Source organism: Calonectris borealis, chromosome 1 (genome assembly GCF_964195595.1).
Source record: "Calonectris borealis chromosome 1, bCalBor7.hap1.2, whole genome shotgun sequence".
NCBI lineage: Eukaryota > Metazoa > Chordata > Aves > Procellariiformes > Procellariidae > Calonectris > Calonectris borealis.
Window position 1 is genome coordinate 102,817,700 of NC_134312.1, and position 15,327 is coordinate 102,833,026.

Here is a 15,327-nt window from a genome sequence, read left to right on the forward strand (position 1 = left end):
TTGGTCTGGTGGGGTTTTTTTTCTGTCTGCATTAGAAAAATTGAAAACAGGTTCTTTAAAATCTGGGGTATTTCCACAGCATCTCTCTGACTAGCTGATTTGACCTTTTCAAGCTTCAGCTTGCTTTCTGTATCTCAAAATGGGATTGGATTTGAAGTCTCTAACTCGGCTAACTGCGGTCAAATAGCTTCCATCAAACTCTTTGGCTGAAGGACTCCTAAAAGATTTCCTCCGCAGAGGAGATGCCCCTCTTGCAAATTTAAGCCCACAGACAGCGGGCTTGCTTTCCTTAGATGTTCGTGAGCCTGCAGGTCTCGGGTTTGGAAACCACTTTGGCATTATCCAGACATGCTAGCTGGTCAGGGTGTTGCCGGTTCAGGCTGTGTTGACTCAGGAAACCTGTTGTGAAAGGAGCCGAGGTGTGAATTTAGATCGCAATAGCCCTCCTTTGGGCTGTGCACCTTGGCTCCTTCCCTTCCGAGGTGCCAGCCCAGCCACTCTCCCAGGCGAAGCCCCACGGCCTGGGTACAGGCGCTTACTTAGTTGCATGCTTTCCCATCTGATGTCCATGAGCAGTCGGAGGTAGATGCCTGAATATCTTTTCTGGGTTTTTTTGTTGTTTTTTTTGTTTTTGTAGTTCTGTCGTTTGCGTCAGGTGTCCAGGTTTGTGGCTTCCCCTTTAGTTTAAACAAGTGTGAGTCAGCACTGCCACTGTAAAGTCACCTCAGGGAGTGAAACCCATTGAAAACCAACACCCGGTGAAAAAAAATGCCTGGGGGCAAGGTGGGGTTGCAGTAGTCGGGGTTTGCAGCTGGGTTCCTCTGCCAGGGAGCTGCACCCCGTGGAAACCAGCCCGTGAGCTGGGGTCCTTACAGGAGAGCCCTTAGAGCAAATGAGAGTACCTGCATTAGCCCCTGGCGTAGATGGGGATGTGGGCCAGCGTAGCCAGCATGTCCGATGGCTGGGCAGCGGGGAGCTCCTCCAGTGCTCTCCCCAGGGACTGGGGAGCCAGTGCCCTCCAGGTTTTACCTCAAGCTCAGCAGCTTCTTCAGTGGCCAGCCTGGGGCTTGCTGGGTGAAATGCTTTTGCTCTGTCCCACCCTTGCCAAAGGGTAAAGGCACATAAGATTTGGGACTCCCTAGACACCCATGAATAGTGCTTTGAGGACATTGGCTTCGAGGCTTACGTGTGTCTGGGATGCTCAAGAAAATTGATCTAAAGTAACTTTTAGTGGATTAGTTAAATCACATTATGCCCCTTCATGGATGCTTGCGCTCAGAATTTGGAAGGCCCTAATTTGGTTTAGCTTAATTCATTTCTGAAAATTCACTTCAGAAGTGACTTAGGGTCACTTGAGTTTTGAATGTGTGTGTCTCCATAGGTGTTTTCTGTGGTTTAACCGAACTCTGACAGAAATCGAACTTTCCAGAGTGCCCCCTGCAATGACCTGTAGACAACAAACCCTTACGGAGGTCCTCCCCTCTGCCTCCCCGTTCACGTGAACCGGTGCTGACTTCAGCCCCATCAGACCCTGAAGTCCAGCCGGGGAAACGGTCTCCTCTGTGCAGGGTTGGGCAAAGCACGTGCCCTTTATTTTTTTCCTGTCATTTTAGCTCTCAGCTACAGGTCGTGGGTTTTCAGGCCGGCTTTGTTGCTGCAGACAATATGCAAGAAGAGGTACACGAGAGCTAAATGAGAGTTATTGTTCTCATTTTCTCAGAAACGGAACCAAACTTTTTTTTTTTTCCCTTTCATCCAGTTATGAATTTTTAATTGACTCATTAGATTGAGTGGCTCTTTTTTGGCAGCAGCAAAGCCTGGAGGGAGACAGGTTTGTTAGCATCTCTATTCTCTCCATTTTTGTGTGAAGTGGATGGGTTTGGAGCAGTGTAGATTTTTAGACTTGCTGCTCTGGGAGCTTTGAGTTGTTGTGTCCTGTGGTTTGAGGGAAGAACTGAAGGAAGAGTCTCCCCTTTTCACCTGGGTGATACAGCCCTGTGATGAGGGAGCTGGGAGTTTAGGGGGAGCTGGATGGGATACTGGTGCAGCAGCGTATGGGGCTACTCTCTGCACCGGGACATCTCAGCTTGCAGCAGAGCAGCTGGGATGTGTCTTTGCTCCGGCCATCTGAGCAGTGTTGAGGGCTATGTATCCAGGGCTCCGCAGCTGCTAAAAAATGGTCTTGTTAGCTTCAAAGATGTGCAGGTTGGGTTTGAAAGTACACTTCTCTCCACCTCATGAAGAGCAAGCTTGGTTGGTTGTTCCTCTCCCGTTTTTGGTGTCTCCACTTGAGGTTCTTTTTTGTTCATCGAGATCTTGGCCAGGATCTAGTACCACTCTTGAGGACCCGAAGTCCCTGATAGCCTGGAATAAGAAGTGCTCTACAGGTACTTTGTGGGACTCTTACCTGAATTTAGACATGCAGCACAAGTGCTAATCTCACTGAAGCTAGGAACGAGGCCAGTAATGTGGTTCAAGGGCCTTCTGCTGTGGGGAAATGTGTATCAAGGCTTAACCTTTTTCACTAGTCTTCAATTTACTTCAGATGCTTCAAAAATAAGTCTGTCTGTACCTCGCTACCCCTCTTCTCATCTCCTCTTGAGCTATGTCATTGGGAAGGAGGTACACCTGGGCTGTGAGATGTGTTAGGAGGAAGAATTTAGGACATCTCAGACTGAGTTGCAGAGGCTGAGGGAGGTGGCAAAAAAAAAATGGGTGCAGCTCTTCAGGGTGCTGTGGAACCGTGGCCTTGTGATTGATTTATGAGAAAGGATTAGCCCACGTACAAAATCTGCAACTCCATTGTTTGCCTTCAGAGTTCAGATCCCTGAGGCTGACACGAAATTGCTGAGGCTAGTTCATGCTCTTTTACTCAAGGTAGGGGGAAAAGATCTTAGAAGATCGCACGAGTGACCTCCCACTTGTCTAACACCAGGCACATTGCTTAAGATAGATGTTGAGGCAATACCTGCAATCAGAGGACAGACAGGGACAAATCTGGAGAGCAACCTATCTTTGTTTAAATCAAGTGCATCCTTCTCTAAGTTGACTAAAGAGAGAGCCTAGATGTTAGACTTGGGTTAGGCAGTTGGTGTTGAGTGAAATGAATTCTTCCAGTAGTGGCTGAAGACTTGGCTGCTTTTGGAAAATTCCCCCACGGGGTTTCTAAGCAACTGATGGAAATTTTGGCTTTGTGGTTGAATTGGGAAGACACTTGGGCATACTGAAGAGGGGAGTTACAAAACTGGATCGCTTAAATGGGGGATCTGGGGACCATGCACGCTTGATGGGCAATTGTATCGGGATCCTGGCCTGCTTGCGGCTGTCTGTGAGAAGTATGTGGGCAGCTCCTTTGCTTTTTGAAGAAGTTAAGGACAGCAAAGAATTTGCAGATGAAGGAAAGCAGCATCCCAGTAACATAGCGTCACCACTAGCAGGACAGCAGTATTTTCCCGATTGTCATTGGAATCATCCCTTGTCTTAATAACTCTTGAAATATGGGCAGAAGAGGAGGTTTCTGTGCAGTAATTTAGGTGGTAAAGCTCCAGGGGTGCTGTGCAATCTGAGATGCTGGTTTGTGCTTCTCATGTTATGTTGATGGGTAAATAAACTTGTGTTTTGCTGTGGGGTAGAAGTGAGCACATGGCAGTTACTTCAGAGTGTCTGAGTCACTGCAAATTTGTACTCCGCTATATCTCTGCAACGAGTTGTTTGTGTGCCTGTACCCTTACTTAGATAACAGTGAAGGGGCCCACGTCTAGCCTCTTCAGAAGCTTCAGACTTTTATCTCAGTGTTTTTTTATCTGTGCTCCCAAAAACGTTGAGCTCTGTTTCAGAGTAGGTGATTTGAGGGAAGAAACCAAGCTTTGAGGTTTTTCTTAAACAGGTAGTGACAGAGTGGGAGAAAGGGTTTCAAAGCACTTGAGGTCGCAGCTCTTGTACTCTTTATTTTGGGGGAAGCAGCTGTACAGCATCAATCCTAAATGAGTTAAAGCAAAAAAAATGAAAGGGATTTGGATGGGGGGAGAGACCACAACCTCCACGGTACCGCAGAGTGGGAAAGAGCAATTTCGGTGCAGACTTGAGAAACAAGCAGCACTCAGACGTGGCTGTCTCGGCAGCGGGCAGGAGCTGCTGTGGAGCTGGTAGTGCCTGCAGGGACAGTCTGGTGTCTCCTTCCTGCCAGGTGTAGGTGGAAGGAGGGCATACACGCTAGGTAGGTGCTATTCATTGGCTCCTCTGTCCACCCTCTCAGCCCGGCCACACTTCTGCTCTCTGCTACTTCTCACTGGTCTCACCCTGCCCGGGTAGGCTGGTGCCTTGATCTCTGACCTGTTCTGGGTCCTGCCTGGCTGTGACGGCTCCCAGAGGCTGGGTGTGGTTTTTTGGCTGGCAGCCCCATTGTGGTGAAGTTTCAGCAACGTGCCAGGCGTGGGAGTGGTGGTGGGCAAGGGCACTGGTGGGATGAAGGGCCAGCTGCCTCTCTGCCTGAGGTCGGTGCTGGCTGCGGCTGTGCTTGGTGAGGTCTCATCTCCAAATGATGAGCTGCCCGAGTCCCTTGCAGCTCTCTGCAGACCAGAACTCAGTCCACGGATACTTTGGCCATGCCTTTAGGAGTGTGTCTTGTAGGGGTCCTCTCTGCCCTTGAACTGTGGCTTTAACTGTGTGGCCAGCTGCAAGCCCATGGCTGGGACGGGAGGGATAGCTGTAGGATGTATCTGAGAGGCTTTGGTGGCATGGGAGGTGAAAGAAAGTTTTATGCAGGCCAGACACTTAGCACTGGAAGGGAAGGAGCTGCATGTGTCTCAGACAAGCGTTCAAGAGAAGAAAGCGGGTCTCTTTTGTTAAGCTTGCAACCAGAAATCTCCAGAATCTCTCTGTGGAGAGCTAAAGGGCATATAGCAGGCAAAAAAGAAAAAAAATGAACTTTTATTAGTCCGTACCAGCTGCTGCTGCTTGTTGCCAACAGCTTCCCTTCTTCTTCGTCAAGTGCTGCCATACGTGATCTGTCTGCACGCAGAGCAGAGGGAGAAAGTCATGTCGCAGGTTTGCCGTGTTTGGGAGAGCACCATCTGCTCCTGGGAACCTGGGGGGACTCAGGGCGAGAGCAGTCACTTCTGCTCACGTGGGGCGCATAGACCTCGGTGGCAGCTAGTTTATTCCAGCCGTCAACTGGGCTGAAGGTGGCTTTGCTTGAGGGAGGTGTCGAAGAAAGAGATGGCAGTCTTGCAGACAAGAATCTACCGGTTTTGATAGAAGTCTTTGGGGGCTCTTCTTTCTATGCTGCCTTTTTCTTCTTCTCCTGAAAGACAGGGGAAAGTTTGTCACTGTACATGAGCAAGCAGCTTGTGTCCTGGGGAGGCCAGGCTTTTTGCAGATGAGCAACAAACAGGCAAAAATCGAAACGAGCAGTTCAGACTGCCCCGAGAGATTGCACAGGTTCCATCTCTGGAGGGTTTCTCTCTCTGGGAGACCTGACAGGATCAAGCAGCCTGGTCTGACCTTATAGCTGACCCTGCTTGACCCCGTAGTTGTGCTACAGACCCCCCGAGGTCCCTTCCACCCTGAATTGTCGTGTGATCCCGTGAGGAACCGCTTGGCTGCTGTGCAGTAGAAACCACTGTTAGGCAGCTGTTTGGAGGGAGGGCGTTTAAGGAAAGGTGTAAAATGGTATACAGTGGTGAAGTTAGTGCTAAATAATAACATTGGTGATCTCAACCAGGTGAGAACAGCAAGGACCTATTGTACATCCCCAAATTCTTTTTTCTGGCATGTTTTTTGTATTTCACAAGTTTCTTATTTCTTTAGAGAGGTTGCAGGAGTGTGTCTTTATTGCTCAACTCTGGAGTATGAAGGCAGAATTTGGAGATCCAAAGCTCAGATGTCATAATCTCTCTGAGGCCATCTCAGCGGCTTTGCTACCTCCATGAAGCATGTGTATGTTTTATTTGGCCAAGCCGTCAGTTAACCAAAGTGAGTTCTAGGATTGGTGTTGTTGAAATTCCTGCTTTGTGAGTTACATTCATCTTTGCCTGTTTGGGCTGTGCTTGTTGCAGTAATTAGCTCCCCAGAGGAGAAAATTGTCCTTCACTTTCAAATTCCCCTTTAGCTGACATTTAAAAAAAAAAAAAAAAAATCAAATACCTTCTCCTAGGTGGTCCTTTGCAGCTAGACATGGGGTATTTTTTTCTTACTGTCCTCCTTTACATGCCTAAATCTCTCTGTAGTAGCCTTGAAAAAAAATTTGACCTATGCTGCTCTGTTTTTTTTTCCTGTTCCTGCTATGGATGGAAAGGGTGTGTTTGTCTGTTAACGGGGGAGGGATGAGGAGGGGTAAATATATTTACCTCTGGCAGTTCCTGTGAGCACAGCCTGGGGGCTTGCACCAGCAAACCAGAGTACCTGGTTTCTGATGCTGCGGAGCAGTGGGGAGCTGTAGGCATCGGGTCCTATCCTGCGTCATGCTGCCAGCTTGCTGTGTGTCCCTGGGTACGGTGCTCTCCATCTCCCTCACCATTTTCCAGCTGGTAAAATTAGGGATAATAGCATACAAGTCTTTCGCAGAGTCTAAGCTAAATAATTGTGACGTGCTTTGAGCTCCTCAGATAGCAGGAGTTAGAAACAAAGGCTTTTATTTCAGCTCTGCCTGGTAATACTGCTGAATAGGATTCATCTCCAGTCCTGCTTAGTCATTTCTGATGTCTTGAAAGTATAGCTGCTTAAGCTCACCCAATTTTGCCCTTGCGGAAGCTGTGAGGCTAATAGGCGCTGCCAGACTGAGGGGGCCGGTGGTCTGTGGTGCCCGGGGCAGGTGCGTGGGAGCCCGGTGCAGGCAACCCCGCAGCCGGCAGCGCTGGAGCTGGCGGGAGGGGCTGCTTCCTTACAGCCCCCCGCAGCATTGGCATGCGTGCAGCCAGACCAGAGGCTCCGTGCCCCTTCCAGATTTAAAACTCCTGCTGGTAAGAGCAAGGCTCTAAAACCTGTTTAAATTTCCAGTCTTTTTGGTTAGGTTTGGTTTTTGTTTTTTTTTTAATCTTGGCTTTAGTCATACACAGTCTGGCAATGAATTGCATGGGCTAGTTCTTCCTTGTGCTTTTTAAAACACTTTATTGTAGATACCATTCAGGTTATAACTGAAAGCTTATAACAGAAATCTCTGTATGTGTCCTGACATTGCTAGTCAAGGTTCACTCATTATTTTGTGTATCTTTATCTCGTCCCCTGTTACTATATTTTCCTGCTAAACACTTCCATTTACTCCTGTTTTGTTGCAGTACACCATTTCCTATTCTTTCCTGTTGGAATTGCTTGCTTGATTTTTACTTTTTTATTGTTGTATTATGTGACATCCCTTCTCCACCTCTATCTGGACAGGAGAAATGGAACCAATTTTAGGCACACCATACCTGAAAAAAATGGATAATCCGTTGTATCCACTCTCTCCCTTCTTAGCTGTTGGTGTTTTTCCTCCCTCACCTTCCTGCCCTGTCCCACAAAACTGCAGCCAACTTAGTGGTGTGACATTCTTTGCAGGGGGCGGCTCTCAGCTGTGGAACCAATTCTTTCTTTTTTCCCCCTGTCCACCTACCCAGTTCTCAAAAAACTGGCATTAGACACATTTGGGGCACATCACTCTATTCCATATGTTTTTCCTACGTTGTCCCTTTTGAGGTAGAGGTACTTTTAAAAATTTATCTAGCGTATGGAGAAGGCTTACAATAAGAATACGTGTCCTTTTTTTGTGTGTGTCTGTACACTTGTACCTATGCATTGTTAAAAAAAAAAAAAAAAAAATTTCTAAAAATGTAAATGAATACAGCCTCAGGCAATTGCACAGCCCTCTGCTCGCAAATCTAGGCTGGTCTTTAAAATGAGCCCCCTCGCTTCCAGACTTCCTATGTCTCTTACTTGTCAGGAAGGGAGGCGCAGAAGCCCAAATGCTGACTTGCTTTCAGACTGTAAAGAGCTGCAGTGTTTTGCTTGGGTAGGTTTCTGTGCAGCACTGAGCCTGAATAGTAAAATCAGACCAGTCAGTTAAAACGATTTGTGAAAACTAAAGCAGTCTTTCCTGCAAAAGCCTCTTTTCTGGAGGCTCGGAGTCTTGCCCTCTAGTCTGCTCTCTCGCTGGCTCCAGCCACGCTTGGCTCCACTCGGTTGTCTCTCAGGTTGATGGGACTGCGGCGCTTGCTCTTCCCCCCAGCCCTTTGCCTCTTCGGTGTCAGTGAGGCTGGAGGCTGCAAGGCTTGGGGTCCTCTGCTGCCCTGAAAGGAGTTACTGCAAAAGCAACACTGCTCAGCCCACGCACCCCTTTGCTTGTCCTGCCAGCTCTTCTCTCGTATGCTTTGCCAGTTCCCGGTGAAATGAGGTATTTGGTAGTCCTAACTGTCCTATTTATTTATAGGATTCCTCTCAGTCTGTCCCTCTGAGAAGAGTGATGGGTGGTATAGGCTATTTGTGTAGCCATAACGTCTAGGTGTTAAGTGCCGATAGGAAGTAAAGGATGCAAAGGTGTTTAACTAGGATAGAAAAATCTTTAGCCAGAGATCTTGGTGTGTTCGAAGGCCAGCTCTACCACAGGTGGATTACTTGGGATCCTGGGTTCAAATCTTAGGCTCTCCATCCTTTCCAAGAAAGTGGACTCAGTATGTGAGAGAACTCTTTCAGGTCGGGCTTTGCTTGCTAATCGTGGGAAGGAAAAGGTCATCTGGTGTTAGAAATAGTCTGGTGCCACCTCCCACCCTGAATTTAACATTTCCTCCCAGCGTGCTCTGGGCAGCCCCCAACCTCTTCCCCCCCACCCCCCCCAATGATTACTTTTTCACTACATGCACAGCTGAGAGAAGCTCTGGAGGATGAAAAAAATTAAAAGCACAAAAGGAGAGCCAGAAGGAGCCAGGCTGGGTCAGGCGAGCAGGTGGTGGAGCCAGCAGGCTGTAATGTGGGATGGACAGAGCCTGGTACCTGCCTCCTACCTCCTGCACACTCGGCAGCTTTCCAGGTGCTGCCTGTGGCCGTATCGACCACCTCAGTGGAGGGCAGCTGAGGGGCACCCCATCTCTTCCGCCTGTGCCTCCCCACTTGTGATGGGTACCGGCAGGGCTGAGTGGCCAGCACAGCCTGGTGACTCCCTGGCACGGGGACCTGCTCCCGGACTCGCCAGCAGAGCCTGTTGGCATTTCTGGCAGCTTTGCCAGAATACCGGGTGGCGGGGGAGAGGCACGAAGTGTGCAGGTTTCTCTGCTTCTGTGCCTCCAAACAGTCTCTCAGCATTAAATGGGGAAAGCGATAACTGTGAGCGCAGCTGGTAACATATGGCACCCGTCCCCTGCCTTAGCAATTGCTCAGTGAACTCTGAAAGTGGAATACGGTCCCTGTGGCTCCAGCCAGCTGCAGCGCTGAGAAATCCTGCGATGGAGCAGCCCATTATTCGATTACCAGCAAAAATTTCACGTTCCATGTTGCCTATTTTTCCTGCTGCCTCCCTGGGGAGGTTTTTGCTATGCTTACTCCTTCCTCCAACTCTTTTTTTTTTAATTCATTTCCCCTGGAGGATTTGCTTTATTTGTTCTCTAGTTCCAGCCCCTTAGACCTGGTTGCTCTGCATTTCTGTCGGTCTACTGCCCTGAGAGGCAGGGGCAGCTGTTTCTGCTGTTGATGCCAATGCTTTTCTCGGGTCGTCTTGGAGAACAAGTAGGTCTGGTGGCGAATGATCGAGTCCCCGTGTAACAGAGGGGAAGCGCAGTGCCCGTTGCTGAGCCGCTCTGCTTCTGTGCCACAAAGCTGCATGCTCATTGTGGTGTGGATGCACATCTTTTTGTTGAAGAATTACAAAACAAACAAAGTCAAACTGGGGGCCAGCGCTCAGGCAAAACACAGAGCAGCAACAAACCCAAAAGCCCTTAGCAGCATTACCAATCACACATCAGATCCTTTTTGTCCTATCAGGTAGGATAGCACGAAAGTTGCAAGCCTACTGCTTCCACCCTGCCCCCCAGGTGGGCTCAGAAACATAAGTGGGTCCCCTCTGGTTTGAGCTCCTTCTCTGCTAATTCAGAGGTGTTGCTATTGAGCATCCTGGGGTGGAGATTTCTTCTGGTTTAAAGCATCAGAGGGTCTCTGCCCTGCTTCTGCTGCCTGCTGTGGGGGCAGGAGGGAGAGAGCAATGCTTTGGTGCTCCAGAGGGAGGCTTTGGGTCCCAAGGCTGCCTGCCTCCTGCCTCCTCTTCCAGCCTGAAGCGCCGGCAGGACTGGCCTTTCCTACTCCCTCCTGCCGGGCGGTGCAGGGTCCCACGCTGCTGAGCTCTGCAGCACAAGTGTTTCGCTTCATGTGCTGAGAAGGAAGCCTGACCTGCACTGGGATGGAGCTGGCCCTCGGTAGGGAGGAGCTGGGAGGAGCAATTTTCCATCTTGATTCTGTGGCTGCCCTGTCAGTTTAGCCCTATAACAGTTTTACAATCTTTATCTGATATAGGTTTAAGAGGATTTCCCTGGGCGCAGTGTAATTATTATAAGTCAGAGAGCAGTCTCCGGCTGGTATTCCTTCAGCAAGTATTTATTTTAAGAGGGTTTAACAGTATTTAATTTTTAATTTTTTTTTTTTTGCATGGTTTATAGGTAAATTGTTTACATTATCAGAGAAGTAGAGCCTGGATAAAATGAAGGAATGTATTATTGCTTTCCAGGCTGGAGGTGGTGGAAGGAAAGCGGCAGCTGGAGGTGGGGAGGAAAGAAGATAAAATAGTAATGTTGAGGGAAACGTAACATTATTCCATGCGCACTGATTAGTAATACTGCCAAACAGCTGTTTATAAATAGGAGATGTAATGGGAAGGAGAGATCATCATAATGAGGAGGGGGTGGTTTCTATCAACCATGTATCTGCCCCCTGAGGGTACCAGAAGCTTTTCTGCTGCAGCCCCCAGGAGCACAGGGGGGCTGGGGGTGCCCCACGAACCCTCCCTAGCCCTTGTGGGGTGGCGCTCAGTTGGGTTTACATTAATGTGTTCCCCCCAATTTAAGGTTTTTGTGCTGCCTTCAGAAAAGAAGAGCAGTGGTGACCCTTGGCATTGGGAGAGCTGTGCCTGTAGGAGAAAAGTCTCCTTTCAAGCCACATGCGGGCTGTTTCTTTATCGTCTCCCTCCCTCCCAAAAAGCAGGCTTTATTGACGGTGGACGGTGCCGGGGCTGTGCACACACATCCAGAAGTCGTGATGGCTTAGTGAGAGCCGCCTTCTGGCCACCTGCGCCCAGACAGTGTCCGTGATCCTTGGAGTGTTTCAGAGGATGCTAATGGGATGGGATTAGCCGCCCCAATTGCCCTTGCCATCAACAGGAGACGTTTCTAGAGAGCCTACAAAGAGGAGCAAAGCCAGAGCTAATGGGTCAAACCTGAACAAAGGCGCTTTTGAATGAGGAGTGAAACGTGATTTTTACCCTCTGGCCCTACAGAGGCAAGAGGTGGACTGCTCTGCTCCCCATTTAAAATCTGAATAAGTCTCTGCCTTAAAGGATCGTTGTTGGCTGAGTTGATGCTAATGGGCTGGATGCCCTTTGGTGTCCCTGCTCAGTCCTGCTCCAGTTCCCTGACACTGTGTTTCAACATATTGTGCCCTTTAGGGCTTTATTCCTTACTGTGTACTAGTTAAAATGATAACTTAGGGCTTTGCAAAGAAACGTTGTAGCTAGGGATGCCTGTCTTGGGGAAGTGTGTCACAGCGGGCAGGGTTTTCCAGACAGGGATGCCTCTGTCCTAGGCACGATGTGCTCTGAGCGCTTAACTTTCTCAGGCCGTGCCATTCTTCATTTTTAGCTGCCTGTTCAAGAGAGCAAGATTTTTATAAAACCATTCCTTACCAAATGCATTTCACGACCTGTAACTTGTAATGCCAAACTTATAGAGGGTGAGAAGATTTAAAGAGACCAGTTTTTTTTACGGCTTTGTGCTGCTGCGTGGAAACGAAGAGAAGTTCCCAAAGCAGCAGGTTACTTATCAGAGGGTTAATGTGAGGGTCTTGAGCCTGGTCTGCTGAAGAATCGCATCAGCATGCCACAGGTGACGACAGGCGCTCTGGCAGTCTGTTGTCACCTTTTGAGCTCTCTCAGGTGTACTGATGCCACCTGTCCACAGATAGGGCTCCTTGCAAAACTGCAGGTGATGGTCGTGCACGACGGATGGCCCACCTGGCACTGCGGCTGGAAGGTGGGAGCGCTGGCTCAGCGATGCTAGCCTACAGGGAAGGGGAAGCTGATGGAGAGATGGAGTTGCCAGAGGCATGAGCCGTTCATTTGGAGAGACTCTGTGCTTCGGAGGAGCTCCCTGGCTCCAGGTGCTGGCCAGAAAGGCCGCCCTGAGAGGGGCAGCGGCTGTGGGACAGCACGGAGATGCACTACAGCTACAGGGATGCTTCCAGCCTCTTCCCTTCTGCAGTGATATGCTGGGCCAATGTGTCACCGACGGGGGATGGCTGCTCAGGCCACACCTGTGCGGTGGCACTGCAGAGCTTATCTATTGAGTAAAGTTAGGAGCACTGCCCATCATCCAAAAAGCTCCACTTGAGCTGTTTGGCAGCTGAAGCCACATAAGTGTATGAGCATATCTGGAGGAACACAGTGGTTGGTGCAGGTGGCCCTGGGGGTTAAGCATCCCTTTGCCTGAGGGGCTCCTGTCTCCAAGCCGGCGCCTGGCGTGCAGGGTAAGCTGAGCCAAAGATGGAGCCCTTTAGTTGCGGTGTGGATGGGAGGAATCGAAGGGCTCCTGCCCTTGCTGGGGAATGGGAAGGTTGTAGTCATCCCAGTGCTGGACTGGGCAATGTGAAGGGGGGTGAATGGAGGAGTGCAAGGCAGAGAGTGAGCGGACCAAGGGAGACTGGAGGTGAGGGAGTTAAAAACAAGCAAAAGGTGGGGAAAAAAAGAAAGAGAGCTGAAAAGGGAGCCCGAAGGAAAGCAGGAACAGCAACACTGGGAAGGCAAGAGGAGGAGGGAGTGTGAAAGTGGCAGGTGGGAAGACCTTGGACAGGAGGTTTTGTGTCGTGAAGAGCAGTGGGGTGTGTAGGAGGGTGGTGTCCCAGAGGTGTTGGAGCAGGGAGGGGCTGCACATGGGGATGACCGGTGAGCGACTGTGGCTGGGGTGGAAGGAGTGTCCTTGCTCCCTCCTGCAATGGGAGGAGGCCCCAAAGGTGCCAGAGACATGAGCCCTGGCCTCCTTCTGCAGATGCTTCATGGGGGCTCTTCCCCTGCCCTTTCCACGCATACTTCAAGTGCCCTAGATGCTGTTTCAGGCTCTTGACCCCAGAGCAGACTATGGGGGTTTCAGTGCTGTCTTCCATCAGGGCCATTGGGATGCAGTAATTACCTTGCGCTCCTGCCTCCTACTCTTTCTTCCTCTCCCCTTGCAACTGGGAAGTCGGAGGCAGTGACAGCGTGCTTTGAGGAGTTCCTTTTGGAGTGACTTTGTGAGTCACAGAGGCTGGCAAGCGCTGGGGAACAAGATGCCGGCGCCTGGCACTCTCAGATCATTTCTGCTCCCTTGTGTCTGTGGCCAGAGCAGTGCATGCTACGTGCCCGTCCTCAGAGACACCGGGCTCGACAGATCTCATCTGTTTCAAAAGGCTCCTGCTGAGGGTCTGATGTCAATGGAGGGAAGGGGAGAGGAGGAACCGGGACACCGGAGGCATGCTAGTCTGGGCGGCAGTGCAGTGGCTTCGTGTCATGTCCATGGCGTCAGGCTTAGCCAGAGCCTGTTGCTGTAGATAAGTGCAGCACTGACTCAGGGTGCTGCATGGGTGTTGAGTGGCCCCTGCGCAGCGGTGGGGTGAGTTTCTACAGGCAGCCCTGTCACAGACTGTCAGTACAGGAAGACGGACTTGTCATCTACTGTGGTATGTTCAGGCCACAGGATGCTCTGGTAGGGCTAAGTCTAGCTGGATAACTGGACAGTTTGCACTAATAAGATGTTTTAGATGACACGTGTGCCCCAGGAGCCATCCCAGAACCCTCCGCTCCTTGGACCTCTCCCTGAAAAGCTAGAAGGTGCTTTCCATCACTGCTAAAGTGTAATGGGTTTGAGGCAGCCACCACAGTCCCAGTCCTATGACTGGTCCACCGAGCTGATGCCCAAAGGGCCACCCGTCCTGTCCCTTATTATCTGCTGGTTGAAGTTGACAAGACCAAAGTGTAGATCCTCCTGTTGACTGCCAGGACACAGTGCTGCTGTTGAGTGTTCAGGGCCGCTGTCTGGAGCAGCAGGACAGCCAGCCTGCCAGTGAAACCCCTATACGCCGTCCAGAGCGGAGCCTGATTAAGCTTATGAAACCTGACAAGATCACAGCCCAAGGTGGTATTGCTGGAGGTCGCTTGACTGGGAACCGTGTTCCCGCTGCAGCAGCGTGAGCGTTAGGGATGTGTCACTTGAAGCCTGTCATGACACACATCTAGCCGTTGAGTAGGGAGCATGTGGAAGTCTCTTGCAGTTGTTAGCCTGCCAGCAGTGTGCAGGGAGAGCCTTCTCCCAAAAGAGGCATGGGCTGCATCTGCCGGCAAATGAGGAGCAGCCTCTCGTTTTGTGCTGCGTGATGCCCTATCTCAGCTTTGAACAGGTGGTCCCCTGAGCAAGTGAACGCTAGCCAGGACACAGCTCCTCCACCTCTGCAGGTACAGTGACCTCTCCACCTTGGCTGGTGTGTTGTTGCCCGCCCCCTCCCCATCCCCCCCTGAATAATAAGGCTCTGCGACCTGCAAAGGACATCCCCATAGCCTGCTCTGTCAGTAGCCTGCGTCACTTTGACCCCAAGCGAGGAGCCGTTGCCCGTTTGTCAGGGCATGGCAGTCGGTGCCCGAGGGCGCAGAGTGCTGCCTGCTGTAGGTCTGGCAGCCGCCGGAGCAGGCGCTGGTGCAGAGGACCCTGTGGCCTGCTCACCATCGGCTAAAATACACTCTAAAGCAATGCATGCCATGGTACAACCTGGGTAGGAGACTACCTGGCTCACCACCTCTGCCGTAATACCTATTGCAGGGATCTTCATGCTTCTTGTTGTGGACCTGCACAAAATCAGAGACTTATCTTTTCTAGCAATCAGTATTTCTCACGCAGGCGCTGCCCTTGTTCTTGCTGGTCAGATTTGCGTTCGTCTGGGAGAAGCAGCAGCAGCAGCTTCTTAAAACAGACCAGCTCTTATGCCTTTGTTTCCTTCAGTCCCGCAGGGTTAATCTCCTTCTTGGCACCTGATTATTTGCCGCTGTGGGGAATGCACATGGGTTTGCCGGATGCATGTTTGAAATTCTCATTTTGCTGGCTTTAATCCCCGTCTGGGAGCTGTGGCCAGGTCCCGGGA

General features: G+C 50.5%; 1 protein-coding gene across 1 annotated transcript in view; it reads left to right on the plus strand.

Annotated features, from left to right (window-relative positions):
- IGSF3 (immunoglobulin superfamily member 3) overlaps positions 1–15,327 on the plus strand; it is a 101,540-nt gene that overhangs the window by 28,646 nt on the left and 57,567 nt on the right. The window lies entirely within an intron of this gene.